The following is a 15,021-nucleotide window of genomic DNA, read 5'->3' on the forward strand; positions in this document are numbered from 1 at the left end:
GTTTTACTGTTTTGTTTGATTCCTGTATCTGGTAACCTGAGCAATTATTTCAAAAATAACAATATACAGTATTTAACCATTGTTAAATTCCTGTCATCTTGTTTTGAAAACAAAACAAAACAAAACAAAAAATCTAAAGTGCAGCTGGGGATTTAGCTCAGCAGCATTAGCACCTGCCTGGCAAGTGTGAGATTGTGAGTTCAATCTCTGGTACAAAAAGGACACACTTACAGTTGCAACTCTCAGGAGGTCAAGGGCAGAAAGATCCTGAGTTTGAGACCAGTTTGAGATCTCAAACCTGGGCTATACAGGAAGAACTGTCTCAAAAAGCAAGATAAAACACAAACAAAAAAGAACTGTTTAACAAATAAATGGTTAAATAAACAACAAAGCCAAAAATGTACTTGGTCGTGCAGGTCAGTGACATTCTAATCTGGCAATGGACTTTCCTTTCCAAGATGGGATCGCACAGTGCTGTCCAGGCCTGTCTTGAACTTGAGGAAGGAGGCAACTAAAGAAAAGACTGCAAAAATCAGGGAAGGCAGGCTTTGGAGCCTGCTCTTGGGCCAGGGCCCATGTCAGAGCTAAACATTAACCATAATCTAGGTGCCCAGACCAAACCCAATGGTGAAAGGCAACCAGGTAGCTCGGTCTTTGCACAGGAAATCCCGGATGTACACTCAACGTCTGTTGCAACCCTTGGTCACCCCTGCCCTGTCCCACGCCATCGATTACCATAGTATCTGATCCATTGGCTCTGGGCACTGTGACAGTTCCTCCAACAGCCATCAGATGTCAAAACCACCATTTGGGCCAAGCCCAGCCCTTGTGGACAGGAGTCAGACCTAAAACAAGACCAGACATAATGGCACATGCCTGTAATCCCAGTACTCTGGAGGCTGAGGCAGGAGGATCACTACGAGTCCAAGACTAGCCTGGACTACATAGTGAAACCTGGTCTTAAACAAACAGAAAAGTAATTGATTAATTTTTAAAAGAATTAGTGGAAGGAAATGAAAGCCAGACAATAAAAGACTCCTGTTATTTTCCACTCTAGCCTCTCCCTTCTGAACTCTACTAGGACACATAATTATTTTAAGCACCTGGCTAACGTTTCCCTGTTGCTTCCTCTCTAGAACGTGGGCTGGCTCCGGCGCAGAGTGCTGGCTCCATCCATCCATGCACAGCCTGTTTCAACCCCCAAGTGGACCGAGAGCCCCCAAGCTGTGGGATCCAGTGCTTGGGCCATAGTGGAGGCTCAGTGGACTCCTATCTGTAGGAAGAGTGTGCGAATCAATGAATAGGCAGGAAGTGGGGCATCATGTGTTTCTCAAAGTTCTGTTGTGGTGGTTTTTGGGTTTTTGAGACAGGATCTCCCTGTGTAGCCCAAGCTGGCCTTGATCTTGCTGCAATCCTCCTGTCTCAGTCTCCCAAGTGCCAGGGATTATGGATGTGTGCCACTGGACTTGGCAACAAAGCTTTTTTTCTTTTTGAGCTTGCTAAATTGCCCTGGCTGACTGAACTTGTGATCCTCCTGCCTCAGCCTCCTGGGGCAGCTGGGATTACTGATATGCACTACTGTACTCAGCTGTTCCTCAGTAGTGTATTCCCCTGGCTTGGGTACATCTTCCTCAGTTTCAACCATAAAAACCCATTCCAATATCACTGGAATCATTCCAGTAGTCATGTGTTTTCCAGCCGCCCTCTAATGTGGGTGGGTGTTCTAGTCTGCAGTGTTTTCTGATTTTTTTTGTGCTTGATGAGAAGGGAGGGGTCACCCAGGTGTTGGGAGGTATAGGGGTCACTCTTGCATGCAACTCCTGATGCCTGCGTGGCAGACAGAGAGAACAGCATTTTCCTGTGGCCCTTCCAGGAAGGGCAAGCGTCCAGCTGATGATGATGGCAGTGCTGGGCACTGGACCCGAACCCTTCACTCTGAGCTACATCCAGGCCCTTAGTGAGAGACTAAGTCATTAAATTGCCCAGGTTGGGCTTGATTTTTTTTTTTCCTTGTCTTTTTGACAAAAAAAGTTTTGTCTCAGTATGCAGTTCAGGCTGGCCTTGGGCTTACTTTGTAGCCCAGGTTGGTCTCAAACATGCAACGGTCCTCCTGCCTCAGCCTCCTAAGTGCTGGCATTACAGGAGTGTGCCACCATGCCCGGCTCCTCACGGCTCCTCATGGCCTTGTGGGGTTCAACTCACTGCTGCTCACACTGGAGGCCCGATCTCATGCTCCTGGCTGAGTTCAGGCCGCAGTTTGTCCTGCCCAACCCCCTTCCACCTTCATACCCACCAGTGTTCAGCTACTCCAATCCAGGAAGAAATGTTTTATAAGACTCCCATTAAGTAGATGGGGTTTCTGTGATTTGTTTTTGTTTGTTTATTTTAGCTGAAACATTACCCAATACATGGAGCTGGTTTTGCAGCTCTGAGTGCTTACTCCTGCCTAGCTGACAGCATGATCTAAGCCAGCTGCTAACCTGCACAGCTCCAACAGGGCAACAATGCTGTCTACTGGGCATCCTCCCTCCTCCTCCTCCGCTGCCTCCTCCTCCTCCTCCTCCTCCTCTCCCTTTCTCCTTTTCCTCCTCCTTCTCCTCCTATTCCTCCTCCCCGGACCATTTGAGTTCCTGGGTCCACTGCCCCGGAGCTTGCACTTACTGTGACAAACAAGATGAACGGATAAAAACCATCATGAATGCATGAGTAGCTCTCACCTGCCGTCAGTATGGTCCAGTCCTTTACAGTGATTGAGATATGTACTAAAACCCTTTCATAGATGAAAAACTGAGGCTTTTTTTTTGGTTTGGTTTGGTGTTTTGAGACAGTGCTATGTAGCCCTGGCCAGCCTCAAACTTACAGCTATCCTCCTGCCTCAGCCTCCTAAGTGTTGGGATTACAGATGTGTGGCACTGTGCTGGTCAACAGGTGAACTGTAGACAATAATCAGGAAAAACTAGAAGTGTTTTCCACTTTTTCCCCCCTTGCTGACCCTGACTTTGCAGCCTCCCAGCTGTGACTCTCAAGTCAGGACCTCAGCCTGGGTGGTGCCTGTTCTGATGAAAAGACCACACTCCTCCTGCTGCACAGGGCCCAGCCACCCTGTCTGTCCTTGGCTGGGGAGCGTCTGTATCCTTCAGTCCCTTCAGCTGGAGGAGAAAAGCAGCCCCTTATTTCTGAGCTGGTCATCTTTCTCTGCATCTCCATCTCCCCAGCAAATGACACAGAGCTGAAGGCTGAGCCAGCAGGTAGCTTAGTTGTCAGCAGTCATGCCTTATCGTGGTATGGGGGGTCCTCACGGCTGACCGATGGGGGACACAGTAGGGTGACAAACACAAACAGGTCCTTTTCTCACGGGAGATGAGATCAGATCACTGGCATCTGCGTGTTCTGTCAGTCTGGCTGAGGAGAGGCAGAGTGAAGTTTAGAGCCTGAACAGAGGAAATTTATAGAAGCCACTTGGTTGTAAAGGGGAAAAAAATCTAGCCGGGCGTGGTGGTACACATTTTTTTTTTTTTTTTCTTTTTTCCTTTTCCCTTTTTATCGGTACCGGGGATCGAACTCATGACTGCCTGCTTGCAAGGCAGGGCTTATGCCGCTGAGCTAAACCTCCAGCCCCCGTGGTACACATTTTTAATCCCAGCATTTTGGGAGGCTGAGGCAGGAAGATTGTTGCAAATTCGAGACCAGCCTGGGCTACAAAGTGAGCTCAAGGCCAGCCTGAACTGCACAGCGAGACCCTGTCTCAAAAAGAAAAACAAAATCTAACTTTTTAGGTTTTGACTGACCCAAGGGATTTTGCACTGAGCTCCATCCTCAGCACTTTCCTAATTTTTATTTATTTTGAGACAAGTTCTCACTAAACCACCAAATTGCCCAGGCTGGTCTTTAATTTACAGTCTTCCCGTCTCAGCCTCCCAGAGTGCTAGAATTACAGGCCTGCAGCTCCAGGCTGCTTTCCTCTTTTTCTTTCTGGTGCTGAGCCTAGGCCTCTGACTGCAGGGACAGCTCTAATGGGCTGGATCTTTTCTTAATTATCAGCAGCTGAAGGGGAAAGAAAGCAACCCAGGCCTAGAGTTTTGCGTTCCTGGGAGGACTGCACAGTCATTTGTCACCTCTGCAGCATCCGACTTTGACCTCTGTGTCCAGCTGGCCGTCCCAGCCCTGTGGGGGGAGGACCCTGGACTTAATTCCCGTGTGTGCCAGGCACAGAGCTGTCACTGGGCAGACAGCTGCACTTTGGCCCCGCCGCTCAGGTGCCGGCTGTCTTGGCCGTGGGGCTGTCTCAGCTAGCTCTAGTTTTTGTTTGAATTATGAAGACCACACTGAAATAGTTTAAATAGCACTAGAAGCACAAGTCCCTCAATTTTCAGGAAAATGGGAACTAGTTTCGTGTCTTCACTGCCTCAGTGGCTGTGGGAGTGAATCTGCAGGAACAGCCTCACGGTGCAGGCTGGGTCCTCCTTCCCCTGCTCCCTCCGCCCCTCTGGCACTGAGCTGCACTCCTGGCCCTTTCTATTTTATTAGAGTCTTGCTAAGTTGCCCACACCGTCCTCCCACCTCAGCCTCTGGAGTAGTTCTCGCCTCACTTTTTTGTTTGTTTGTTTACTTTTTGAGACAGGGTCTCACTCCATAGTGTAGGCTTGCCTTCAACTGAGTGCATAGCCCAGGCTGGCCTCAAATTCACGGTGATCCTCCTGCCTCAGCCTCCCTGGAGCTGGGATTACAGGTGTGTGCCACTATATCTAATATTTCCTTTCTGTTTCTTTTTTAACTGGTACCAGGGATTGAACTCATGACCACACGTTTGCAAGGCTTAGGCTGCTGAGCTAAATCCCCAGCCCCCCTTTCCATTTCTAATGCTATGTTTATCACTAAAATGGACAGATTCCATTTCTACATATAATAATTATTGTTCTAAAAAATAATAAATATTAGGGGCTGGGGATTTAGCTCAGCGGCATAAGCGCCTGCCTTGTAAGCAGGCGGTCGTGAGTTCGATCCCCGGTACCGATAAAAATGAAAAAGACCAAAAAAAAAAAATAATAATAAATAAATAATAAATATTGTTCTATTCTCCTCTACCAAGCTTAAAACATCTTACATGACTGCACAATGTCATTGACCACCAGTGATCCTAGTGCTCAGGAGGCTGAGGCAAGGGATCTCCTGAGTCTGGGAGTTCAAGAGCAGCCTGGATAACACAGGCAGATCCCCCCACACCCCCCCCCCCAGACCATCTCAGAAACAAAAGACAATACAACCGGGCATGGTGGCTCACGCCCTTAAGTTGGGAAGCTGAGGTGGGAGGATCCTTGCAAGTTCAAGTCCAGCCTGGGCTACAAAGTGAGCTCAAGGTCAGCCTGAACTGCTTAGTGAGACCCTGTCTCAAAAAAGACAAAAAAAAAAAAAAAAAAAAAAAGACAATACAACAAAAGCCTCTAATGACAAGAATCAAACTCTCAGGAACTCTCTATTCCTGTCACTTCCCCCCTGAGACACCTCTGTTAATATGTGGAGGCCAAGGGTCAATGCACAGCTCACTGATAATAGCCAGGGTTTTATCTCTAAAATCTAGAACTTTTTAAACCATGGGAAGTTTCCACACTTCAACCCTTGACACCAGGCAAAATTCTCCCCGTTCCTTGGTAGGCTATCATGCCACAGTGTCACTCTGATGCCACCGGAGGCTCACAAAGGATTTTTTGCGCTAAGCAGAGTCACACCTTACTCCCAGCTGCCATGAACCCACTCCACTCTACTTCACTTCCGGGGTGGAGCCCCGCCTTACCAGAAGCTGGAGGGGAGGGCAGAGTTTCTGTGCTCCCTACCAGGCCTGAAGACTATTCTCCGCAGACAGTCGAGCTACCTTCTCTCTTCTGCTTCTTCATTTGGTTTAGGCAGGGTCTCACTCCATAGTCCAGGCCAGCCCTGAATTCTCAGTCCTCCTGCCTCAGCCTCCCAGATGGTGGGATAACAGGTGTGTGCCACCGGGCCCAGCTAAGACCTTTTCTATGAGCAAGAAATGACTCAAATTTCTACTTCTGGGTAATACACATTAGGAAAAAATTTTTTTGTAATATGGATATTGAATTCAGTGCCTCTCCATCATTAGCCATATATTTACCTCCCTCTTTTAAGCTGATTTTTAAAATTTTGAGATAAGGGAGATCTCAATAAATTGCCCAGGGAGAATCTGAATTTGTGAACCTCCTGAGTCAGCTGGTCAAAGTGCTGAGATTAAGACATGCACCTAGGCGACAACCCACTCTTTGGTACCAAATTTTGTCTTAGTTATTTTTTTACTTCTCACTGAGACAAAATACCTGATGCCCAAAGTTAAAAAAAAAGAAAGGCTTATTTCTTATAGTTTATAAAGGTTTTAGCCTATACTTAGTTGGCTCCAAGGCAAGATAACATGACAGGGCCACAGTTTATAACAGCTACAAAACAACAAAACAAAAACCAACAAGAGCAAGAGACACAGCCTTTTTTGCCACTACAGTATATGTTGGCTTTAACCCTATACAGATATAACACTGACACCATCAATTTAAGCTCTAGACAATAAACCAATCACAAATACATAATACAAATATATGAGGCCTAAGGGCCACCAACATAAACCGTGACATATACTTTTTTGTTTTTTGTTTTCTGGGACAAGGTGTCACTATGTGTTGCATGCTGGTCTTGAACCCACTATGTAGCCCAGACAGCCTTGGAATTGACAGCAATTCTGGGGCTGGGGATTTAGCTCAGCAGCATAAGCGCCTGCCTTTCAAGCAGGCAGTTGTGAGTTCGATCCCTGGTACCAAAAAAAGACCAAAAAAAAAAAAAAAAAAACGTAAAACAAAGACAGCAATTCTGCCTCAGCCTTTTGAGTGCTAGGATCACGAGTGTGTACCTCCACATCCAGCTTGGATGCTTTTTTTTTTTTTGGTCTTTTTGAGACAGGGTCTGGCTATGTAGTTCAGGGTGACTTGGGCTCACTTTGTAGACACACTGGTCTTGAATTTGCAATGATCTGCCTGCCTCAGCCTCCAGAGTGCTGAGATTACAGGAGTGCGCCACCATACTCGGCTGGATACTAATTTTTAAAACTAAAGCCAGATGCCGTGTTAAGACAAAATTTGGTACCAAAGAGCGGGGTTGTCGCTGTAACTATACCTGAACATGTTTTTTGAGAGGCTTTAAAAATGGCTTGTGGACAGAGTTTAAAAAGGTTCAAACGTGTCGTCTAGATGCATAAAAGTTTGCATTTTGCTCATGCTCAGAGACTGAGACTGAGACTAAAGACAATAGACTGATTAATCTGACAAAAAAAAAATTTCAAGACAGTCAAACGTTGAGGCCGTGACATGGATACTATTGGGGGCTTTTAGCCAGCTTTATGTTACAAATCAAGAGCAAAGAGCCCAACAAGATAATTTACAATGCTGTGAGTTTAGCCAAAAACAAACAAGCAAACCAAAAAAACTCCAAAAAAGCTATAGATTATAAAGACAGAGTTAAAACTTTGATTGCTAAAAAAAACAGAAAAATAAAAAAGAGGCCATGGGACATCCCAAAAAACAGTGGGTCTCCACCCTTTACATCCTCAACTGCAAAAGTAAAAAAATTTGCTCAAAAAAAAAAAAAAAAAAAAAAGCTATAGAGCACCAAACTCCAAAATGACAATAGAGGCCACATGAAGTTTCAAAATGACAACAACATAAAAAAGCTTTTCCTCACAATCAGATAAACAGAGCCCAACAACCCAAACAACTGACCCCTACAACTAAAAAAAAAAAAAAAAAAAAAAAAAAAAAGCCTGGCTGCTGCTCCAGCTGACAGCAGAGCTTGGCGACATGCACATGGTGCTGATTTTAGGTACAAAAAAATACACAAATTCTGAGAGTAAAATGGCTTCTACCTTGATTACAAAGGGCCGGGAAGCCCAAACATTGTGCCTCTGAGAGGACAATTTATAAATATATAAACATGAAGCCAAAGATACAATAAAAACCCCAAAAGTTTACAAAAGCCAAAAACATAGATCATCCCAAAAAGTGAGCAGATGGGGGCTGGGGATTTAGCTCAGTGGCATAAGTGCCTACCTTGCAAGCATGTGGTAATGAGTTCGATCCCTGGTACCGATTAAAAAAAAAAACAAAAACAAAAACAAAAAACCTCCCTACCACTCATTAGGAGGAGGAGAAAAAAAGAAAAAAAAAGTGAGCAGAGAGGGTTTAAAAAAAAAAAAGGCTGTGCGAGCTAATATCCCTAAAAGTGTCATGGGGATAAAGTCACCCAAGCCTTTTAGAGCTTACAACCAGATTGCTTCAAATGCTGAGCATAAAAATCTTAACACTTAATGTTTGCCCTGCTGGATGTTGGACTTGCTTTGTTTCCAATGCTTTATATTCCTGTTTGTAACTTTTAAAATGATAATGTTTGTCTTGTGCCTTTACATTTTTGAAATGTTTCATTTATACAGCGGGTTACAATTAACAGTTTGAAAAGTACATTTCAAAAATGTTTCATTTGCTGGGGATTTAGCTCAGTGGCATAAGCACCTGCCTTGTAAGCAGGAGGTCGTGAGTTCGATACAGATGATAAAAAAAAAAAATGTTTCATTTATACAGGGGGTTACAGTTAAGAGTTTGCCATAGCCGGTCATGGTGGCTCATGCCTGCACTCAGGAGGCTGAGTCAGGAGGATCGATGTGAATTAGAGACCAGCCTGGGCTACAAAGTGAGCTCAAGGCCAGCCTGAAGTGCATAGTCGAGACCCTGTCTCAAAAAAGACAAAAAAAAGAAAAAAAAGTTTGCCATAAATCTTTAAAAAAAACCTTAAAACTTAGACTTTTCAACAATGCTAAAACTTTTAAGACTTTGACAACTATTAGAGACTGATAGACTAAAACTAAATGTCTTTTATATAAAAGATACACATGAGTCCTGGGGGCCAGGGGTGGAATGTCACTCACGGTTTATGGCCTGCAGGTCTCATACATTTGCATTATGCATTTGTGATTGGTTCATTGTCTAGAGCTTGAATTGATGGTGTCAGTGCTACACCCACAAGGGATAAAGCCAACATACAATAGAATGGCAAAAAAAGGCGTGTCTCTCACGCTTGCTGGTTTCTGCTTTGCTGTTTTGCAGCTGCCATAAACTGTGGCCCCGCCACGCCACCCTGCCTTAGAGCCAACTAAGTATAGACCAAAACCTCCAAAAACTATAAACTTTCCCAACTTTGAGCACCAGGTATTTTGCCTCAGTGACAAGTGAAAAATAATTAAGACAGGGGGCTAGGGGTTTAGCTCAGCGCCATAAATGCCTGCCTTGCAAGCAGGCAGTTGTGAGTTCGATCCCTGGTACAGATAAAAAGAAAAAAATAAAGACAAAAAAAAAAGTCTCAATAATTAAAAAAAAAATAACTAAGTATCCAATCTCTAATACTTATATCTGTGATTATGCAAATATCATATATATTTTTTTACTTGCCTACAGGTATAACTATAATAGTAATGTGAAGCAATTTCAGTTACAATCTTTTTGTGTTATTTGCGATACTGGAGATGGAACCCAGAGGTGTTCTCCACCACTGAGCTACATCCCCAAGACTTCTTATTTTTTATTTTCAGACAATACCTCACTAAACCATCTACACTGGGCTCAAATTTGCAATCCTCCTGCCTCACCCTCTGAGTGCTGGGATTACAGGTGTGCGATACCACACCTGGCACAATTCCTTTTTTTTTTCCTGTTTAAATTTTCATACTTTATTCTTTGTGTCAATAGGTTAAGAAATTAAAATTTTCCCAATACTTATTTATGGGTAATGTTTTTGTAAATAGCAACAAAAAATTCAGCTTCAAAAAAAGAACATTCAGTGACCTCTTTAAATGTAATTTTAAGGACCGGGGATAGAGCCCAGTGGCACAAACACCTGCCTAGCAAGCGCAAGCTCCTGAGCTCAATTCCTGCTACCAAAAATAAATAAATAAATCAAATGTAATTTGATGCTTATTTTAAACTAAGGGCAATAGGGTTGGGGATTTAGTTTAGTGTCTCAAGTACCTGCCTGGCAAGTGTGAGGTTGTGAGTTTGATCCCCATTACCAAAAAAATAAAAATAAACTAAGGACGATATTCAGTGCCCACGCCATGTATTTTTCCTGTTGCACCATTTCCCTTTCTGCTGGCATGAGCCCTTTAAACTGTCGTCTTTAAACTTCATTAAACTTAGCTACCTTTATTTGTTTGTTTATTTATTTATTTTTGGTAGCAGGGATTGAACTTACAACGTCACACTTACCAGACAAGTGCTTGAGTCACTGAGCTAAATCCCTGGCCCTTAAACTTAGCTGCCTTTAAAAAAAACAAACAAACAAACAAACAAAAAAAAAAAACAGAAAACAAAAAACTAAGTGCAATAATAATTTAACGCAATGACCTAAGTATATATTAAAACCTGTATATCCTGAACTATGCAAAGAGGTTTCTATTGCCACATATTGAAAACCTTTAGTTTTAGTTTTAGTGTTAGTCTTAGTGTTAGTGTTAGTTTTAGTTTTAGAATCTTTGATCTGGGAAAATGAATTCTCCTAAAACTTAACAAATATCTGTAGTGTGATATAAGACAAAAAGCTTTTTTTTTTTGGACTGAGGATCAAACTCATGAACTTGGGCTTGCCAGGCAGGCACTTATGCCACTGAGCTATAGCCTCTCCTTAAAAGAAACACAAGGTAGTTCACTGTCTTTAAAAACCTCAGACAACTATTGTCTAAAAACTTCAGAATACGTAAAGCAAACACATGCCTTAGCTGTCATACTCAAAAAGGCCATTGAAATTTTACATATTAAACAGCTAGAATACAGCTTATATTGGCATGAGCATATCTAATATACAAATAAAAGTTTACTCTTCAGATGTTGAAAGTCAAAAGGGACTGCATGGTTTGTAAAGCAGTTTAACTTATATGTTGTCATTACAAGCTAATAAGTAATTGAAGAATAGTTATATAAAGGCAGGCAACTAAAGGCTCAAATCGAATGCTCTAAAAACAAAGACCTGAAAATAAAGTCTAAAGACTTTTGTTTCTTCCTCTCATGTACAGGCCTAAATATCAGGACATTACTGTAGAAAATAAAGTTATGGGGCTGGGGATATAGCTCAGCGGCATAAGCGCCTGCCTTGCAAGCAGGTAGTCATGAGTTTGATCCCTGGTACCAATAAAAAAGGAAAAAGACAAAAAAAAAAATAAAAGAAAATAAAGTTATATTTGGTTGGGCCAGGGATATAGCTCAGCAGCACAGGCGCCTACCCGGCAAGTGTAACATTTTGAGTTCGATTCTGGTACCAAAAAAAAGTTATATTTGGTTTCATAGAAGATAATGAAATTTCAGAAAGTACAAAAGACGTCAAGACCCATAGTTCGCTTTATCAAATGCTTTTCTAGCCGGCTGTGGTGGCGCAGGCCTGTAATCCCAGCACTCAGGAGGCTGAGGCTGGAGGATCATTGCAAGTTTGAGACCAGCCTGGGCTACAAAGTGAGCACATGGCCAGCCTGAACTGCATAACAAGACCCTGTCTCAAAAAGACAAAAAACAAAACATGCTTTTCTAGCTCGTTACAATTCTTCATTCATAGTAAGCAAGTCTTTAACCTTAACTTTCTTGGGTCCTTTTGATCAAGAAGACAGTATCTTCAACTTGTACTCCACCTTGAATTCCAATGGACATTACCTTAGGAGTCGTTTCAATGATGATCTCTATGACCAGGTCATTGAGAATATCCACTGACTCAGCACAAGGATTCTGGTCATTTTCAAACCCATACAGCATTCTTTATAATTCTTCAGAAGAAAGTCTCTTTGTTCTACTCATGTCTACCTTTAGCACCTCCTCCAATTTCCTGATTTTCCTCCTCAAAGTTAGGATCCTCTTCCTCATGTCATCCCACCAGCCAGCAAAGCTACTTACTGCATGGCGCTTGGTCTCAGAGGCTGTTCTGAGACAGCACATGGAGAATATTTTCTGCCTAAAGAAATGAATGTTTCACTTAGAGATCTTATTGGAGGTGAAGTTGATTCCGGAATTATAAGGGACAGATAGAACCAAAAGCCATCTCATGTTTATTTTCTTTTTCTTTTCCTTTTTTTCTTCGTGTTACAACAACAAAAACGGAGAGAATTTCCAAAAATGAAATTTCTATAACCAGGCATGGCAGGCCGTGCCTGTAATACTAGTACTCAGGAGATTAAAGCAGGAAGATCGCCATGAATTCAAGGCCAGTCCAGCTACGTAGTGAGCTCAAGTCCATCTTGAACTACCAACTGAGACTTTATCTCGAAAGAATATTTTTCCTATGAAATTCACATTTGAAGGCCCACCTGTTCAATCATGCCCAGTGGCTTTCCTGCTGCCGCGGCAGAATTGTGCAGTTGCACAGGAATCCTGTGGCCCACAAACTCTGCATTTTTACTCCGACCCTGTACCACAGCAGTCCACTGAGCATGCCGTGAGGCTTGGCTGTTTAGTGTGTCCTGTGGACCAGGGACGAGGGACATATTTTGCCAGGCCCACCTGCTGAGGTCCAGGCTGCCTTTTAGTGAGTTGCCGAGTGATTTGCGGAAAGAGCATTCTCCAGCCTGGATGGCTTCAGCCGGACACAAGGAGACCACAGAGGAGAGACAAGGTCCTCAGTCTCGAGGAGAATGCCTCTCATTCCAGTGTGCCTGCACATTCCTGCCCCGGGTCTCTGAGACTTCTGCATATTTAGAGCCCAAAATGAAGATGTGTTGCAAATTAACATGTACATTTTAAAAAAATATGGTTCATCCTGTTATCGTTATATGTATTTGGTACATAAATTCATATTATGAATCCTGTAAGACAAAGTCCTCTTTCCCCTTGGTGTTGAGATTGAACCGAGGGCTTTCACAGAGAGCTACATCCTCAGCCATCTTTTTTATTTTATTATTTTGAGACAAGATCTCCATATGTCAGTAAGTTGTTCAGGCAGGGCTTGGAATTTGTGATCCTTCTGTCTCGACCTCCCGGAGAGCTGGGATCACAGGCACGCACCAGCATTCCTGGCTTGCTAAAGCATATTTTGGCAGATGCTAGAACAGAGATGAAAATGTGGTGTAGCCTGTAATCTCCTCTCAGAAATCCTTGAGAAGAAGAGGTGCCACTTGATACTTCTCTAGTTTGTTTTTTAAAGATCATTAGCCAAGGGGCTGGGGATTTAGCTCAGCGGCATAAGCGCCTGCCTTGCAAGAGTGCTGTCATGAGTTTGATCCCTGGTACAGATAAAAACAAACAAAAAACAAAACAAAACAAAAAGATCATCAGCCAAATTCAAGGAAGGATTTTTTTGTTTTTGGTCTTTTTTGGTCGCTGAGAATCTAACTGGACCTTGGGCTTGCCAGGCAAGGGTTCTACCGTTAAGCTATATCTCCACCCCACTCCCCGCCCCCCCCCCTTTTTTTTATTTGTTTTTGAGACAGGGTTTCACTAGCATTTCAGGCTGTGTAACTCACTGTGTAACCCAGGCTGACCTTGAATTCACAACAATCCTCCTGCCTCAACCTTCCAAGTGCTGGGATTAAAAGTGTGCCAACATGCCCAGCCTCAAGGAAAAATTTACTGGTTTTCCAATTTGAAACCATGCTGAAGATGTAATGTCATCATGCCATGCCACAGCACTGCTCTGCTGGAACATGCAGCTCCCAGCGACCCTAAACCCAGCACATCAAGCAAAAGTAAAGTACTAAAGGAGCAAAGTTTAAAGCTGGGGATTTAGCTCAGCGGCATAAAGCACCTGCCTTGTAAGCATGAGGTCGTAAGTTTGATCTCATACCGAAAAAAGGAAGAAGCAAAGTTTAAAATAAACAAAGCCAGGTATGGGTATGGTGGTGCACAGCTGTGATTCCAGCACTGGGGAAGGAGGGTGTGAGGCAGGAGGATAACTGTGAGTCTGAGGCCAATCTAGACTACATAGTGAGTTCAAGGACAGCCTGCACTACATAGTGAGAAAGTCTGTCTGTCTCTCTCTCACACACACACACTCAGACATAAAAGTCTGGGGATGCAAAGGCCTTGGTTTCAATCCCTAGTAGTGAGAGAAAGAAAAGTTGGATGTAAATAGAAGGTACCTGTGCAAAAGAGTAAACAGCAAAACAACATTTTGGACCAGTATAGAAAGTGGATCAAGTGATTCTAATAGAAATGCTGATAAATATTGGTTTTGAAATCTTTATATCAAATTTTTATTAAAAATATACATTTAAAATGGGCATGGTGGCACACACCTGTTATCCTAGCATTTGGTTGACTGAGGCAGGAGGATCATTGCAAATTGGAGACCAGCCTGGGCTACAAAGTGAACTCATGGCTAACCTGAATTACATAGGGAGACACTGTCTCAAAAAGACCAAAAAAAAAAAAAAAAAAAAAAAAAAAAATATATATATATATATATATATATATATATAAATTAAATTAAACACTTCATTTACACTTACATACATGTTTGTTTGTTTATTTATTTATTTGAGACAGAGTCTCGTTGTGTAGTTTAGGTTGGCCTTGAATTCACTATGTAGCTCAGACTGGCCTCAAACTCAATCAGCCTCCTTTAGCTTTTTTCGGGGGGAGGATACTGGAGATTGAACTCAGGATCTCATGTTTGCCAGGCAGGCACTTACTGCCACTGAGCTAAATCCCTAGCTAGCCTCCTTCAGTTTTTAAAATATTCATTAATAGCTGGGTGTGGTGACACATGCCTGTAATCCCGGCATTCAGGAGGCTGAGACGGGAAGATCACTGTGAGTTCAAGGCCAGCCTGGGCTACATGGTGAGACTGTCTCAAAAAAAAGAAAGAAAGAAAAGAAAAGAAGGGGCTGGGGATTTAGCTCAACGACATAAGCACCTGCCTTGCAAGCGCACAGTTGTAAGTTCGATTCTTGGTACAAAAAAAAAAAAAAAAAAAAAGGAAAAGAAAAAGAAATATAGCTCTTCTGCTTTG

General features: G+C 42.9%; 1 pseudogene; it reads right to left on the reverse strand.

The window, feature by feature from the left end:
* Window positions 1–11,411: 11,411 nt before the first annotated feature.
* On the reverse strand, window positions 11,412–12,955 carry LOC100720655 (transcription initiation factor TFIID subunit 13-like; annotated as a pseudogene).
* Window positions 12,956–15,021: the final 2,066 nt, after the last annotated feature.

Source organism: Cavia porcellus, unplaced genomic scaffold (genome assembly GCF_034190915.1).
Source record: "Cavia porcellus strain 051 isolate PalLab524CR breed Dunkin Hartley unplaced genomic scaffold, mCavPor4.1 scaffold_16, whole genome shotgun sequence".
Taxonomy (NCBI): Eukaryota; Metazoa; Chordata; class Mammalia; order Rodentia; family Caviidae; genus Cavia; species Cavia porcellus.